The sequence below is a fragment of the Anolis carolinensis genome, chromosome 5 (assembly GCF_035594765.1).
Source record: "Anolis carolinensis isolate JA03-04 chromosome 5, rAnoCar3.1.pri, whole genome shotgun sequence".
NCBI lineage: Eukaryota > Metazoa > Chordata > Lepidosauria > Squamata > Dactyloidae > Anolis > Anolis carolinensis.
Genome location: NC_085845.1, coordinates 133755854 through 133773887, shown reverse-complemented (window position 1 = coordinate 133773887; position 18034 = coordinate 133755854). Strand labels below are relative to the sequence as shown.

General features: G+C 38.2%; 1 protein-coding gene across 5 annotated transcripts in view; it reads right to left on the bottom strand.

The window, feature by feature from the left end:
- grm8 (glutamate metabotropic receptor 8) overlaps nt 1–18034 on the bottom strand; it is a 713612-nt gene that overhangs the window by 266682 nt on the left and 428896 nt on the right. The window lies entirely within an intron of this gene.

The window sequence follows — 18034 nt, the reverse complement described above, 5'->3', positions numbered from 1 at the left end:
CCAAAGGAGACTCAGTATATATCATACTTTTTAAACGCTCCCATAATTGAATTCCTCTCCATGAGCACAACTTTTAAAAACTGTTATAAATTAGTAATATCTTCACAGCACAACAATGGCAAAGTCAAATGACAATCCTCAAAAATTTGTGCAACAGAAATTATCATCATCATCATCATTTAATCAGCTCTATTTTGTGTTTAACAATTACTTTGAAGATATTAGTAGTCACATTATAAAGTTGTCCCTTTTATGAACAGTTGCTTTATAAATTTACTTCTTGAGTCTAATCAAGCCTAACATGAATTTTCATTGTTTCATCCTTTCATATTTATTTTAGAGTGTTGCCTGAGCATTGTAACATCACATTCTGGTAATGGTTCTCCACTCTTCCATAGTTGTGTCTGAGGACTAAGCCAAATGTTATCTGTGTTCAAAATGTAAAAGAGCTGCTTTTAAAAAATAATTGGCTCCACCACCACCAGCCTTGTAGTTAGCTACTGATATCTACTTTAAAAGCAAAAGTTCCCCATATTTCCAGGTTAATACCACCTGGAAATTCCTTTTTAAAAATAAATAACTAAATAATTGTTGTTGTATGGAAGAAACCAGTCTAGGAATTGAAGCCACACAAGCATCATGAAATATAGCAATGAAAAACCATTCATTGTGATGTAAATCTCAATTGATATTATTGCTCCAAATGTTCTAAAAGTTTTGTCACCAATAAGGTATATATAAAATTAACAGCTTTTTGCATTTTACAATGATATGGGAGACTGTGTGAAAACTTTGGGAAATTAGTCCCCCCAAAAAAGAAAAGAAGGAAGCAAGCAAGCCATGGCATTTTGCATATATGACAAATTCTCCATATTTTATGTTGCACATATATATATATTTGCATAAAATATAATAATCCTGAGCATGAAAAAGGTGTTGGTTCTACCAGTCTCGTGCATGAGTGAAAACACTTGCAGAAGCTAACCTTTTCAATGAGATGCCTCAACAGATGAGACACCCTTTCTTCTTGAGGATGAGAAAAATGGGTAATGTACTTTCATTTCTAGTTGCGGCTACACTATAAAGGTGGCTGAGTTCATCAAGTGAGAGGGTAGGGAAGACCAGCTGCAGTTGGTCATTTGGAAGAAGGAAAAACCATTATCTTCCTGCACTTCCACAATTGCATTGTAAGCACTGTACTGGAGTTTGAAAGGTCAACTGTTGTTTTTATTCCTAGCTGCCCAACTGCAGCCAGATGGTACTCTCAGGGGCCTTTTTAATCTCTTGGCCATTAATTAACTGTGGGAGTGAATCCTGGCATTATCACATAAAAGAGGACATTGTGCAATGAGATTGCAGATACCTCCCTGAGCCATGTCCATCAAAGTACATATGCTGACAGAATCAAGAGACACCGTTGTATGTTGCCAGTGCAAACTTGGCTAGTCACAACTTACTTATGCCTTAGCTTTTGCAAAAAGAAGATTATATATATATAAACAGACCAGCAAGTTCTGGGTCTGCTGCTTTGTTTACTTTTACCATTTGTACAAAATGTTCTGCTCGTCTAGAAAAGCAACTTTATTTAATTGCCGGTTGTTTTTTGCTATTTTCTTCCTTTCCTTTTTACCCTCCTAATTAGCTGCTTATAAAATTTGGCATTTATTTTACAAAAAAACCCACAACCTAACAAACTATTTCTTAAGCAAACAGCTTTAGCAAGAAAGGAACACTGAGGGTGCCATTTGTAACAGAAAGTATAATTTAATCCTAACTGAGATTTGTGCTTGGGTTCCTTCTGCCCATTTTCTTATTAAATTTTAATCATATAGTAGAGCACTAATTTTATATCATAGATGGAATTGCAAGCCATATTTATATATTAGAGAGAGAAATCAGGTTAACTGGATTATTTCAGAAGGAGAGCTTAAATTTTAATTGAGCGGGTATATTCATTTTAGTGAATATGTGCCTATGAGATGAAAATTAGTAATGCATAAAAATGAAGGGCAGTGATTTCTGTCCATGGATTTATCCGTCATTTTGTGGTGGGTGAAATTTACACAAGTGCAGATGGTCCATTCAGTTCTGTTCAACCTTTTTCTCTCCTAAGAACAAAGCTAAACAAAACATCTGTCCACTTGTTTTCTAAGGAGCACATCAGCATGGGAGAGATCAAATACTTAAGACCCATGGTGCAAACAGATGGCCTAGCTCACAATAGGACATCTGAATCATTGCATGCCAATACTCTGTTATGTCTACAAACAATACTCAGCAGAAATTGAGGATTATGAGGAGAGGATGTTGTGATGTCTCATGGGCCATGTAGTCCTGTTCCTAGTACTATTGTGGCAGATGAAGAGGAAAACTTGGGTTTCCCACCGTTTCAGCCAGAATTGGAGCCCTTGCACCTGCAGGATATTTGCCCTCCAGAAGCCAGCCAAACAAGCCTTGAGCAGAAATCTCCCCCATTTTCTCACCGGGATTATTATAATCAACAAAGAGGCGCTCGCGAGGCGACTCGCAGGAGCACCAGGATAGCTGCCAGACAATTAGCTGATTAAGTCTGTTTCCCTTGGGAAACTTTAAGGAGTCATGCATCTGGACACAGAATGGGTTTCGTTTCTTGTTCCCCAGAGAAAGTGTTCCTTGGCGGGAAAACAAGATCCTATTTAGGTGTTTGCCCGCGAAGAAACCCTTGCGGAGTCAATTCGTCAGCTCGTGGAGTGAGATCGTGTGTAGACTTCGTACTCCAGTTCCCAGCTCCTGAATCAAGTTTCCAGCCCTGCCTTGTTCCACGGATTTCTATGGACTCAGTTCTTGTTCCATGTTTGCCTTGTTTCAAGTTGGACCTTGCCAAGTCTCAAGTCTTGCCTTGCCTTGCGTTTTAAACCACGGACCTTGCTTCCTAGATTCAAGCCTTGTTTTCCAGTTTCCTTCGGATTTACCTTAAGCCTCAAAAGACTATGGACAGTTCCCCACACTATTGCTTGCCAAATAGTGTGTGTTTCGGTTAAGTGGATTATAACTTTGGACTCTAATATCACATATTGGACATTGTTTTCCTGGACTATATTTGACCTTTCCTGAAAGGTCTACTTCTGAACTATATTCTACACTTATTTTTATTGTCTTTATATATTTCCCTAATAAAGATATTAGATTCTGGTCTCTGCGCTTGGTTATTGGTGCTCTGCAGCCTGGGTCCTGACAGATGTGCCCACAATATATGAAACAATATAGCCTTATTGGATTGACATTTTGCCTCCTTTCCCTGACATGAAAATATTATTTAGTTTTACAGGGTAAAAGTGGCTGTTATTTCTTCTATTTGGGATGTCTATTATTGTTTTGAGATGCATTTCCTAAATCTTGTAAAGTAACAGAACAACTCCTACTTGGCAATGAGCAGGTTCAATTTGAGAGCATGCCTATCATTGTTATTGTTGTTGTTGCTTCTTTGTAGGACTGTAACAGAAAGACACCTGGGAAGAAACTATAATTTTAAAAAGAAAAAGACAATGAAGGTTTTAAAAAGGACTAAAGATATGGAGTGACAGCTGTGGTTGGATATGTTTGACATGTACAGGCAATCCCCAAGTTACAGACATCTGACTCAATTAAGAACAGGGGTGAGACAACAGGAAGTGAGACAAATCTACCCATAGTAAGGGAAAATCAATCCTGGAAGAGTTGTCATGGGGAAAAGGTGTCTCAACTGAAGATTTAGCACCAATTAGACTGTCTGATTAGGGAAATTGGAAAAATTAAGTAATGACTCAAAATATTTTTCAAACTCAGCCTAAACAACATGAAAACTGTCCTGTTGTTGCACTATCACCAAGCAATACTTTCCCATTGAACAGCTGCATTGAAAAATGTTGCTGAATAAAACAAAGCTAACAAACAAATAATATATGAAAACCTAACGGGCAATCCAATATTATAGACTGCTTGCCCCAACCAGCCTCTTCTGAGAGATGAACCTCCTAAGCTGTCAGACTTTATAAAAGAGAAGAAACTCCCAGATTTTTCCCAATGTCAATGCTTCAAGCACCATACCTAAAGAGATCATTCAAGAGCACCACCGTTTACTAAAAGGCTGGCAAGGTGCACACCAAAATCTTATAGTCTTCTCCTCCACAAACCTGTCACTTTTTGTTTAGTTCTTTGCACCCATCACGCCATTCAACCTATCCCTCATTATCTTGCACAGATCCCTCAGAAATTATTCATTTCTTTCCACTGACAGTGAATGTCATCCACACTATAAAGTTCAGACCATCAGAAAGCTATATTCAGATGTGAAATAAAATAACTCTAATTTCATCCCAGGGCATTCTGTATTTCTCTATTTGTTCTCCTAGACCAGGCATGAGCAAACTTTGGTCCTCCAGGTGTTTTGGACTTCAACTCCCAAAAATCCTTGCCAGATTACTGGCTGTTAGGAATTGTGGGAGTTGACATCCAATACACCAGGAGGGTTAAAGTTTGCCCAAGTCTGTTAGATAAATCAATTAAGGGAAGCACCACTGCCTGGCACATTTGCCAAGGCAAGATGACAGATCACATTCTAACCACCCCTGACCAATTCCTTTTTATTAAATGGAAATCATATACTCCTTGCAAGATCATGAGTATGGAAATTTCAATGTCATTTATTTCTTTTAAAAATCAGAATCCCTCACATCATCTGATTTCTACTCCTAGCAGGAAATCTTGTGTCATATCAGAGTCAAAAGAATTCAGCCAAGACATTTCACTCCAGTCCTGATCAACATTTGATATCTTATAAATTTATCTAATAGGAGGATGCAGATGTCCGTGTTACCTCTGGATGAAATTGTTTATTTTGGGATGCTCTTGTCATCTGTGTTGGATCTGATTCCAAGTAGATGTCTAACCATTGTATTTGAGGACTTCTGTATTCGTTTTTGAACATATTAACAAGCTATCAAAATAGATACAATGATGGGATGTCAAAAATGATGGAGATAAAATCTATTTTAAAATCTCGACAGTTGAACAACAAAACATAAAAAAACCACACTAATATCTTTTTTGAGTTTGAGTTAAAGACAACTGAGAAAACTACACTCTTCAAGTTTACTGAAAATATGTTGCTTCTACCCAGTAGTATGTGACAGTGTCACCTAGGCTGGGTCTACACTGCTATATAATCCAGATTATCAAAGCACATATTATCTGCTTTCAACTGGATTATATGAGTCTGTTGTTGTTGTTGTTGTTGTTGATTCGTTCAGTCGCTTCCGATTCTTCATGGCCTCATGGACCAGCCCACGCCAGAGCTCCCTGTCAGCCATCACTGCCTCCAGCTCCTTCAAGGTCAAGCCAGTCGCTTTAAGGAAACCATTCAACCATCTTGCCTTTGGTCGGCCCCTCTTCTGTTTTCCTTCCATTTTTCCCAGCATCGTTCTTTTCTCCAAGCTTTCCTGTCTTCTCATTATGTGGCCAAAGTACTTCATCTTTGCCTCTAATATCCATCCCTCCAGTGAGCACTTGGGTATTATTTCCTGGAGTATGGACTGGTTTGATCTTCTTGCGGTCCAAGGCACTCTCAGAATTTTCCTCCAACACCACAGTTCAAATGCACCTATCTTCATTCACTCAGCCTTCCTTATGGACCAGCTCTCACATCCATAGATTACTACAGGGAATACAACTGCCTTTTATATGGACCTTCATTGCCAATGTGATGCCTCTACTATTCACTATTTTATTGAGATTGGTCATTGAGTCTATGAGTATATGAGTCTACACTGTCATATAATCCAGTTCAAAGCAAATGATCTGGATTTTATATGGCAATGTAGATCCAGCCCCAGTAACACAACTCATGGGAAGGAAAGCTTGAACATTCCTTGAAGAATGCTGCTCCTCCCCACTCTGACTGATGCACCCTTAATTCCTGATGAAGAGAAGAAGCTGTCTTTTTTCCCTTTGGCTAGTCAATAGGATGAGTGTATTGCGTGCAAATACCAACACTTTCAGGAACTGTTTTGAACACCTTTTCTAGGACTCACTTCCTGTTGGAAATCCAGCATTTCTGGACGTTGTACATTTACAGTTTTTTTTAACCTTTTCTTCCAAAGATTGCTGGAGCTGCACCAAAGTACAAATCCAGGATTCCATAGTACTGAGCTATGAGAGTTAAAGTGTATCAAATACATTAATTCTATAGTGACAATATGTCCTGAAATGTTAGCTAGGTATACACCTGCTTAGTAGTCATTGTACAAAACAATTGGAAAGAGTTCTTTCTCTCTAAATTAGTTTTAACATTTGGAATTAACATTTTTGAAAAAGAGCAGAATGGTGTGCTTTTTTTGTGAAAGATTCAAATGAATTACCACTGATTTGACCACTGACAGCTAAAGGACGGGATATCATCATTTCCATTTTATTGCATTTTTGCAATCCTTCCTGCTTTTTCATTCTATCAGTTGAAATGACTTGATTTTTTTCTTCTTGCAAAGAAATAAAGTAATTTAGTTTTTGCAAAGAACAAAAATAATGTATCCATTTTGCTGTCATGTACGTCATATATGATTCTTTTTCCACTAATTGCAGTATGTTTGTGAATATTTTTCAACATTTGCAGCCATTTACATTTTTAAAAATGTGCATATGTTTTGTGCTTATGTTATTACTCCGCAACAGTGACAGCTGAATACTTCTATGTCAGGTGCTGAATCCATGCCCAAAATAGGTTCAGGAACCCAGGCAGATTCTTTTCAAGTCAGACCAAAATGAGGAGTGGATGCACCATCATAGTGGGATGAAGATTTTGCTCCAAAATGCATTGCATGCCTCCCAAATATGCAAATTTACAAATCATAGAAAGTATACATTTGTCACAGGAGGTGCCAATCTGCTATTTTAGACAAAAATTGAGAATGTACTGAAACTTCTGCTGACAATCTAACTTAATGCCATGTCGTCATTTTTCTCTATTGCTTTTTGCCTCAGCAATTCACAGAGTATCAACTGAAAACAGGTTGCCAAAAATCATAAAAGAGGAGTCACATCTCAAAGCAGATTCAGTAGATGATTACATGAAACAGCTCTGAATTATAAAGAGAACAGTCTTTTTCGGAGAAAGCTTCAGTTTTTAAAAATGTGCATTTACTCATTCTTATTTCCAAACTCTATTATGAATATATAGGGCAACTGAATCAGGCAGACTTTATTCTTCAGTATCAGCTACTGGCAACAATGGATTTCACTTTGCAAAAACTCAAGGGACACTTCCAGATCATTGCTCACACTAACAGCTCTGATATTCCAACATGCAAAGAAATCAGCAAATACATGGTTTGATTCTAAGATAAATCATACTTTTCTCTGCAGATGCATACATTTGTATTTTCTAGCTATTCTGTAAATATATGTTAACAATTTGGTCTGCGGGGGGAAACAATTTGATACTCACCACCTTTGATATTGATTTAAAGGATTTTATTACTTATTCGAAAACTAGCTGGTTCAATTAATGAACTAATAAGTTAGAAGTAATCAGAGTTCCACACTGATTACTTCATATTTCTATTAACTCTATTCTATTCCATACCTCACAACCTCTGAGGATGCCTGCCATAGATGTGGGCGAAACGTCAGGAGAGAATACTTCTGGAACATGGCCACACAGCCCAAAAGACATATAACAACCCTGTGATCCTGGCCATGAAAGCCTTCGACAACACAACTCTATTCTATTCTCCAGCTGATGTCATACCCTTTAAGATCCATCATGATGTCTGGACCACTAACCATAACCATGTTGAGTACTCACGGGACTGATTGGGAAGGATGTCTTCCCACCAAATATTTATTTATAATAAGTATGTGTACATGTGTGTATGTCCTTGGTATCTACTGGCTTTGGATTCAAAACTGCCTATAGATACTAAAATCTATGGGTGTTAAAGTTCCATTATATACAATAGCATAGTAAATGGCACTCCTTATATAAAACAACAAAATCAAACTTTGCTTTATGGATTTTAAAAATATGTTTCCATGTCATGGATGGTTGAATCCATGGATGCTATCTGTCTATTTCTAGTAATGAATTTTTCCTCACCTTAGAGCAATGGTGGAGGAACAGAGAGATCCATTTTCTGGTCTCCATAGGAGAGAGGCCAGCATTAATTCATCCTGGCATTATGTGCCAGGATAGTGGGAAAGGTGGTAGGAACTTGGATGATCTACCTGAGGCATCCCCAACTGCTTTTGCCCCGCTTTGGTCTATGGGTTTTTGCCCTATCCAGGGGTTCTGTGGCTTGAGGGCTTGTGCCCTCTAGTCAACCTTCCAGTTTGTAGTTGGCCCGGACGCAACTCTGAATTTTATGGATTCCTCCTGGGGGCTACAATGTTTTCACCCTGGAGAGGCTAGGGTGTGTCATCTGGGTGAAACCTAATGCTCCAGCAGCTTCCATCTAGGCTTCTACCATTTTTCATTTTGCTCAACAGGAAAAAAAAATTAAATCAGTAACAATTAATAAAATTGCTCTGATTTCATCCTGTATCTTGTGTCTGGTCCCACTATTCATGTGGTAAAGCAGAAATTACTAGATTGATCAAGTTTCTTGCTTATCTCTTTCTGCATTTCAACCATTTCACTGCCTATAAAATAGAACTCTCAGCCAGAACAATGGAACTAGAATAACTTTTGCTTTCTGTTATATCCCCACATCTTTCCTGAAACAAAGTCCAATTTTTTTCAGCAGAGTTCAAAGAGCTCAAAACCTTGTAGATTAAAATATAAGTCATTTTTTTAAAAGGATGCCCTTTTAAAAGGGTCAAAAACTGGTCAGCAGATTTTCTTGATGCATTTTGACCAGTTTTGTTTGTGTAATTGGATCACTTACGTTATAGCCTGGTCGGATTCTGAGTGCTCAGAAGCTGAGGAAGGGGATGCTGGGATAGATTCAGAGGGCCCAGTGTACAGTAGAAGTGGCCTGGAGAGAGTTGTTTTGGAATCTCCTGGCAGTTCCCATAAGACTGGGGAAAGCAATATCAGTTCTCATGAGAATCTGCCAGAAATGCAGAGAAATGTGGGAAACAAATGTTTGTCCAGATCAAGGTGCTTGGAACTTCAGAGGCAGAGCATTCAACAAAGATAGACTCACTTTCCCAACAGCTTAGAGAAAAGGAGAGGAAAAACAGGTGTGTGAGGAATGATGTCATGGGAGGGCTTGAGGCCTTTTAAGTGGGTTTCTGCTGGTGCAATCCTTTGTGAGAGCAACATTGTATTCAAGTGAACAGCTCTTGGTTCTTGATCTTACGTTTGTTTATTCATGTATTCAAGTTTATAAGTTTGTCCCTGGCTCCAGTTTCATGTGTGGCACAGGTCACTTACCTCAAATTCATGTTTTCATTTTTATGGATATATTTGGGAATTGACTCTTGAGACCATATCTGAAAGGATTTAGGAATCTTGGCTATATTGGAAATAACTGTTTAAATTTTGATTCTCCTTTGTGGATACACACACACATTCTTAATAAATGTTCACTTACCGGATTGAGTGTGGTTTGTGGTGAAAAGGTGTTTCAGGGCTCTAGTGCAACAACTTATAATTAACACTGAGTGCAAGATAGAATGGCCATGATACTGCATATCAAGAGCAAGTAGTATCAGCACATTATTCTGATGCTGGGGGCATTAAGATGTCAGTATAGTCCAATGTGTCAGATACTGGATACGATTTATATTCCACATGCAATTGGTTAGTCCAAACTAGAGAAGACTGAATGAATCAGTTTCTGAATTATATACATTGAATGAATTAACTAACAAGACTATTAAAACTCCAGGCCAGGGTGGAACACAAATTATAAAACACAGAAGAAAAATAAAAACTTTACCGAAAGCTTTTGTTGCATTTTCTTTACAGAAAATATATGTATATTTCATATACAATATATGAGCACTTCTTATTTACTGGTCTCTCTGAAATTCTAGTATTCTGACTCCATTCATGTAGGCTTCTATTACTGACTGCCCCATAACAAGGTATTGTACTCATATTGTTGCCATGGTTTCTATTATTCACTCACAAATCAGCAAGACATTGTGTAGAACATTAATGACTGACGAAGCCCGTGCCAATTCACACCATTTTGAGAGCAGGATGAAAATCTCAAATGCTTACTAAAAAGGGGGGAAATCTGTTTAATAACTATGATTAAAACCAAAACAGTTCATTAATCATTTTCAATGCTGGTAAACATTTCTGAAATGTTGCATGTGCTGATTAACTTCGGGAGTGGATTCCAGCCATGGCAATATGGGTGATAGAAACACATTCACGCTTTTCCATAGAGTAGTACAGAGATGAATGCACATTCTCAGATGGAGAATTCTCATCAAAAGGTACAATACACACCACTGGAAAAAGCTTTCATAGTTACGCAAAATAAAATTAATGTAAATTTGCAGTTTAGATTTGCCCAAAGAAGCAATAAAAAAGATCTAATGGAGTCTTTTCTTAACTTCCAATCAGGTGATCCACCTGTATACTAGGGATGTAGGAGCTATCTCCTTTTGCACTGAGATTCAGTGGAATTGTTTCAGTCCATATTTTTTGGATTTATCTTGGGGAGACACAACGTGCATTTAGAATCTAAATGTTTCACAGATGGCTTTTCCCATTGCTGGAAAATGTGTACAATTGAGAAGTGTATAGAAAAATGTGCATATTTCAAATGTGAACAAGATGGTGCTTAAAGATTTTTAGTTGCTACAAATACTGCATTAAAGTAATGTATATAAGGCAAAATATGCATACAAATGCACATATATGACAAATATAAGTAAAAGAATGGATTAATCTCTTCTTTTTCCTCCTCCTCCCTCAGCCCCCAGTAGAATCAGGGCACAGGCCAGAAATGGAGAACAATGGAGAACATCCACAGACATGGATTTCATTGATGAACACATCTCTGTCAAAGATATATTTTACCATTTCTCCCAATCAATACAGGCTGAGCCTTACCAAGAGCTTTTTGCTTCATTGGTTGAACTTAATGTTGGAGCAGGTTGACAAGATGCCTAAAGGTTCTTCTCACTTGAGATTTTAAAGCAGAGGCTACAGAGCAATCTTTTTGAAATGTTCTCACCCTGAGTATCCTGTAATAAGGTTACCTTAACAAATGTGAGGTCTAACTCCAGCTCCTAATGGCTCCTTTCAGATATTTGTTGGGTGAGTTTTTAAAACAAATGAAGGACTGGAAGATGAATCAGTAGGCACGAAAAGGTTAAGTATCCCTGTCAATCCCCCTGCCCCCCCCCAAGTTGGCTTGTGTCAGCATTTTAAGAAAAGTATTTATGGGTCAATATTTAAGTCTTACCATAGGGTCAATATCTCCTTCCTTCCTTCCTTCCTTCCTTCCTTCCTTCCTTCCTTCCTTCCTTCCTTCCTTCCTTTCTTGCAACATCATTCTGCCCTTGCAGTGGTCCTTACATTTCCTTCGTTATACAAATAAACCAGCTTCATAATACCAATGTGACATAGAAGTCTAAAAGTTCAAAACAATATAGTTTTCCATTGTTTATTCTACGGCTGCTTACAAACCTGGTTACTGTAGATGAAAGTATTTGCAATGTAGTGCTGAAAGACAGCAAAAAGAAAGTCACTATTCGCTAGCTAGCTGGAAGATCCTTTCTTTCTTCCTATGGTTTATTATGACAGCATGACTGACTACAGCGCTGGGTTGGCAGAGATAAAGGTCACAATATTTTACCTGGGTCAGTGCTACTAAAAGCAGTTGTCCCTAGAGCAATGCCACTTCACAACCCATTGGCTGCTTGTTGCCAGTGAGTTTCCAGGTAATAAATATGGTAACAGTCCTTGCCACGATAGTGAAAAATGCTGATCCCCCTCATCAGATAATTTGGGAAGCATTAGTCTAGACCAGGCACAACCTGTGGCCCTCCGGGTGTTTTGGATTTCAGCCTCCAGAATTCCTTATTATTAGACCAGCTGGCTAAGACATCTGGGAATTGGAGGCCCAAATATCTGGAGGGCCGCAGGCTGTGGAGGCCCAGTCTAGACTATCAGTGACTCTTTCTACCTTAACCAAAGCCTAAATAAAGGATGAAATCTCTCCTTGCCTCATCACAAAGAGCAAATCCGTCTTCTGAGCCTCCAATAGCATAACAATGTCAGAATGCAGGAAAGGGCATGTAATTCCAACTCAACCCCAGTCATGATGGATTCCAATATTTTTATAGGTCTGACTTCACAGTATAATTTTACTCAGTCCAAGGCTTATGTAAAATATTAAGTATCAGATTATCGGTAAAATCAAGAAATATTCTGATTCTCACAACCCCAAAACTAGGGGGAGGGGGGGGGACATCATCAAGACAGATACCATTTGGCAGGATGACTTCCCTCTTGGCAGTCAATTCATTCTAGGTCTCTTGTGTTTTGTTGGCAACCTTTCAACATAATAATACATCTTATTTATGTGATGCTTTTCATTTTGAAAGCAGTAAAGAACCATTAATTGGTCCACTCAACATGGCCTGTGGGAATAAGGAAAAGATGACTTTGGTGTGATTGACTCAACTTGTACACATACCACCAGCTGCTTTGTATCTGGAGCCACATAAATCTAGGATGTAAGAGACAGAAATAATCTCTACTACACTTTTCGTTTGGGACAGGATACATCTAGGACAAAGCCTGACACATTTTCTACCTGAAGTAAAATTTAATGAGTTCCTCCAGATAAGACACTACCTGATGTATGTAAAGCTCTATGCTGAAAAAAGCAATTTACCTTATCCTGTCCTCAAATTTCCATACCATTCATCTTTTTTATTAGGCCTCTATAAATTAGTTGCCACTTATGTAACCTTAAAGGAATTGATACATTTAAGTCTGACTGCAGAAACTCTACATGTCTGATAATGGTACCTATAAAATATAAGTGATAACTATAGAGCAGCCAACAGGTCATATTAGCAAGGTTGCATTTATATCTTCTATTACATCCGATCTATCCTGCTGTAACATTGACTTTGCAGGACCATCTGAACACAAGTAGCTTTTACAAAGAGAGAAACTTTGAATCCACCTGGATATCTTTCTCAACAGAAAATAGGATTTCTATATTGGTGAAGAAAGAAGCCTTGTCTAAGCTGGCCCTGGATTGCCCCAGCGGGTGTTCACAGGCCCCTTTGCCTCAGAAAGAATAAGGAATTGGGTTTGTTCTTATGACTTGGTCTGTGTTGAAACAATTCATCATTCTCTGTTTACCCCAAATACGATAATATACGGATGAAATACAGGAATTCTTTTTTTTTTTTTTAGTGTTCTCAATGGCAAGGGTGCTATAAAATTCCATATCTTCTGAACAACCCTGATGCATTCTTTTGTGAGACTATTGCAAATTTTATCCTTGAGATTAGTAATTTTAAGTATGTTTTCTTTTTATCCGTGACTACTTCTTGTTGCATATACCTGTGTTGTGATTTTATTGTTATATGCCAATAAAGGTTGTGTGTGAATGAGATACAGAATGAACACAAGAATGTTATTTTAACATATGATTAACTATTGAAATTATGCTGATCTGAATTGACCTTGGAAGCTAGTGAAACTCTTATCAAAGCACATGAAACACATCTCTATATAACACAGAATTCTGCGAAGCCAGACTCTGCACTGATTGTAGCTAGTCAGGGTCATTGTCAAGGAAAATAACTATGATTACTGTGATGCAGTAATGCAGGTAGAGGATGGATCACCATAGTCATGTCATCTTTGTCTATTAATAATCATAACTGAAGAAGCATAAAAAGTGTGTCATCAAAGCGATCAGAGGCATCAAGGTAAAACAGCGGATCAAAGAGTATTCTCTGACTATGTCCCTTAATTTTTAGGGGTTTAACATCATAGCTTATATTATTTTCCCATGCTTAAGAGTCAGCTAACTACACTTCTTTTACATATATGACGGTGCTTGCCAGTCCTAAACATGTCATTGTTTCCCCTTCCACAAAACTTTTCTCTGCAAGGATTCACATTAGCCTTCTGAATCTAGATACTAGTTTGGTAACTGCATTGTCTCATTTCTAAACTAATGACACTTCAATTCCAACCTTCTCATTTCCACATCCAGAATCCTCAGATAGCAATTAAAGAGTACAGGAGGCCTTGGGGTCCCCTGCTTAGACATTGCCTGTAGCCCTAGCATGCTTGGAAAAACCTTTTATCCGTAATCCAGGCAAAAGACTGTCTGTTGACCAATGGCAACCAATCACTTGAGTTGGCTGCTAGAGAAGACTTGGAATTACATATATGGGAATCCACATGGGAATAACAGTTCTCTATAACTTGGAAAGGAGTTGGGCATCACAGCCCCTGAGTTTGGATGCTTCTCTGAAACTCATGATATGCTTCCTTAATGGGTCCTCCAAACTAAAAACAACACATACACAGCCCCACTTTCTCCTGAACTAGCTCTTGCCCCATGTCAAAACCACCTTAGGTTGCGACAAAGAGTAAATAAACAAATAAAGCAAAGTAGGGAGAAAAGTTTGTTACTAGCAGCAACAACCTCACATGCACAATATTGTAGGAGAGACAGTGAGATAACAAACTGAAACCAAATGAAAAAGAATACCAGGGGATGGATCCAAGGATTTTTCTCGATGTCCATGGGAATTAGCTTACTTGTCCCCCCAGTCCAGTCAGTCCAGAAATTCATTGTTTCTGTGGCTTGTCATCCCAGGAAAGCCCGTGAAATCATAAGCTTATTGGAAAAGTCATCTCAGGTGGAACGTGGGGATTTGCTACAGGATCCTCAGGTAAATCTAAGGATTTATGCCTTCTGAAACTCTTACTACAGAGGCAGTACACTCAATATTGAGATATCAGCCACCCTGAGTCCCCTATTGGGTGAGAAGGGTGGGATACAAGTACTGTAATAAATAAATAAATAAATAAATAAATAAATAAATAAATAACTATCATGATTGATGGTATGAAGATTGACTAAGAGGTCAAGAAGACCTAATAGTAGTCCATTTTCCCATCTCTTTTCACAGAGGCCATCCAACAGGGCAACCAAGAACATTTTGGTGTTAAAGATGGCCTGAATCCATTTTAAAAAATTTTTTGTCAAATACCTTTAGGAAAATATTTTCCAATCACTCTTTGGCTTACAATTTGTGTTTGGACCACTCACAAGATTATTTTTCATTTATTGAATTTCCCAAATTTTCAACCAAAAGCCAAGAGCAATTAAAATTTAATATAAAAAGCAATTAAAATATTACTTGTTGGTACTGGGAGAGGCAGAAACTCCACTCTCAGGCTCCAGCTGAAGAACAGAAGTGAAGTGATTATAAGGGGCGGGGAGACAAAAAAAGTATGCTGACAGTGTCACAGCTGAGGTGAGTTGTGTTGAGGCATTTCTTGGTTGCTGGAATGAGGCTGGTCTTCCCCTAGGGTTATTCATGTTGGTATAGAAAACAGGAATAAACAAATAAATACATATACCTGACCACACATGTTTCTTTGAAGACAGCAGTATGATCAGAGCACTTATATAAGATACCCTAGTTTGTCCTCATTGTTTCCATTTAAAAAATTAGAAAAAATGAAGAAATAAACGTTTCTCTGTGCGTTTATCATTACAGTATCCACAGTACTTCAAAGAGGTTGTATCATATACTCATAGAACAAGGAAAAGACATTCTGATTCTTGAACTAAATTACCCGATATGATCTTCCATAACTAGCAGGCATTTCCTATATGTATCTAAATATCACAAACAGAACAGCTCAATATACTCAGGATAAAGTTATCAAATAAGGCACACCTCCTAAATGATTCTGCTTTAGACAAAATTCCTAAACTCGTGAAAAATTAAAACATGCAGTGATTTTGCCATTGTCAAGGCTCACTATGCGCTTTATCAATTTATTTAGATGTTATATTACCAAGTATATATTTTATATTTTCTGATATACAGTGTTCTCTCACTTATCACCAGGGTTAGGTTCCAGGACCACCTTCAATAAGTGAAAATCCACGAAGTATATTATTTTAATATTTATACATTATTTTAGTAGTTATACACTATTTTAAGTCTTTATAAACCAAATGTGTGTTGATAAATCGCCTCCTTCTCCTCCCGTTGCCGCTTGAGCTCCTTTTCTCTCCCTTTGGCTTCTCCTTCCTCCCTTCCTGAGGCTGTAAATTGTAATTTTTATGATTTATAATAGTATTTTAGAGTTTATTGAAAAACCGTGAAACAGCAAATCCGTGAAAAGTGAACCGCAAAGTAGTGAGGGAACACTGCATACATTTTTCATTTGATAGTACGTTGCCCTGGTTTTATTTTTTATCTAAGTTAATTAACATTTTAAATATCCTGAAATATTAGTTCCATCCTGCTTGCTATTCCTTAAAATGTCAACTTATATTCCTTAAAATGTAGTCTTTCCTGTAGACAGTAGCTGGAGTCATGAACAATCTTTCCATCAGATCTACAGAAGGAACAACTTTATCAGGTTATTCTCTCCTATATAGATCTGGGGGCCTTTCACACTGCCCAATTATAGCACTATGATTCCACTTGAATGGCCATCCCAACATCCTCTGGTTCATAGTATGGGGAAGCACTGGACCTCTCTGGCTGAGAATTTTAAATACTCTGTTCTAAACCACACATTCTAGTATTCCATAGAATGTGCCCATTGTACATAAACTGAAATAGAACATTATAACTATCTCAGTGGTGGCCCGTCAGCTGGGGAACTTCCTCCCTAGTGGGATTAGATGAGCCCCTTCCCTTGTTTTGAAAACAAGTAAAAACTTGGTTTTGGGAGCAAGTACTTGGCCCAGCATAATTATCTGTACAATATAGTTAGAATTGGCTTTGGACTGATGAATATGATTATCTGATTATCTGGCTTCGGATCTATACACAATAGTCATCTAATGTTTACAAACATTGTTTCAATGTTGTTTTAAATTGTGGTTTAATTGCTTTTAATTGTTGTTGTTCAGCCATGGAATAATGCCATTCATGTAAGCTGCTCTGAGTCCTCTTCAGGGTAAGAAGGGTGGGATATAAATGTTGTAAATAAATAAATAAAATAACCTGGGATAAACAGATAATCTGAAATCAGATCCTGGGGTATAGGGGAAGTGGGGAAAGGCCCTTAGTCTGCACTGCCATATAATCCAGTTCAAAGCAGTTGATGTGGATTTTATACAGCTGTGTACAAGGGGTCCCGGTGGCGAAGTGTGTTAAAGCACTGAGCTGCTGAACTTGCAGACCGAAAGGTCCCAGATTCAAATCCTGGGAGTGGAGTGAGCGCCCGCTGTTGCTCCAGCTTCTGCCAACCTAGCAGTTCGAAAACATGCCAATGTGAGTAGATCAATAGGTACTGCTCTGGCAGGAAGGTAACGGCGCTCCATGCAGTCATGCTGGCCACATGACCTGGGAGGTGTCTACGGACAACGCCGACTCTTCGGCTTAGAAATGGAGATGAGCACCAACCCCCAGAGTCAGACATGACTGGACTTAACATCAGGGGAAACCTTTACCTTTTACTTACAAGGGGTCTAAGATATGCTCAGCAAGTGTCTTCTTTATAACTGATGAAATACTAAGCTGCCCTGGGATGACTAAAAGGCACTGCCGGGAAACAAATAAGGCCAACAAGATTTGTAAATAATGGACTTGCAAAAGCAATTGTGTTGTCATGGTTTAAACACTGGCTTCGGATTTTGAGATGCCAGGGTTTGAACCTCTGCTCCATTGTAGAAGACCACAGAACAAGTCACACACTCTCTGTCTTAGGGGCAAATGCCCTCTGAACAAATATTTTTCCAAGAAAACCCCATGATATGGTGTTAGGGTCATCATAAGTCAGAAATGACTTGAAGGCACATAACAACAAAGAACAAAGCATGATTCACCTGCAGAACCTCGGCTCTCACACTCTTTTTCAGTTTTACCTTTTCAGAAGTGACTGCTG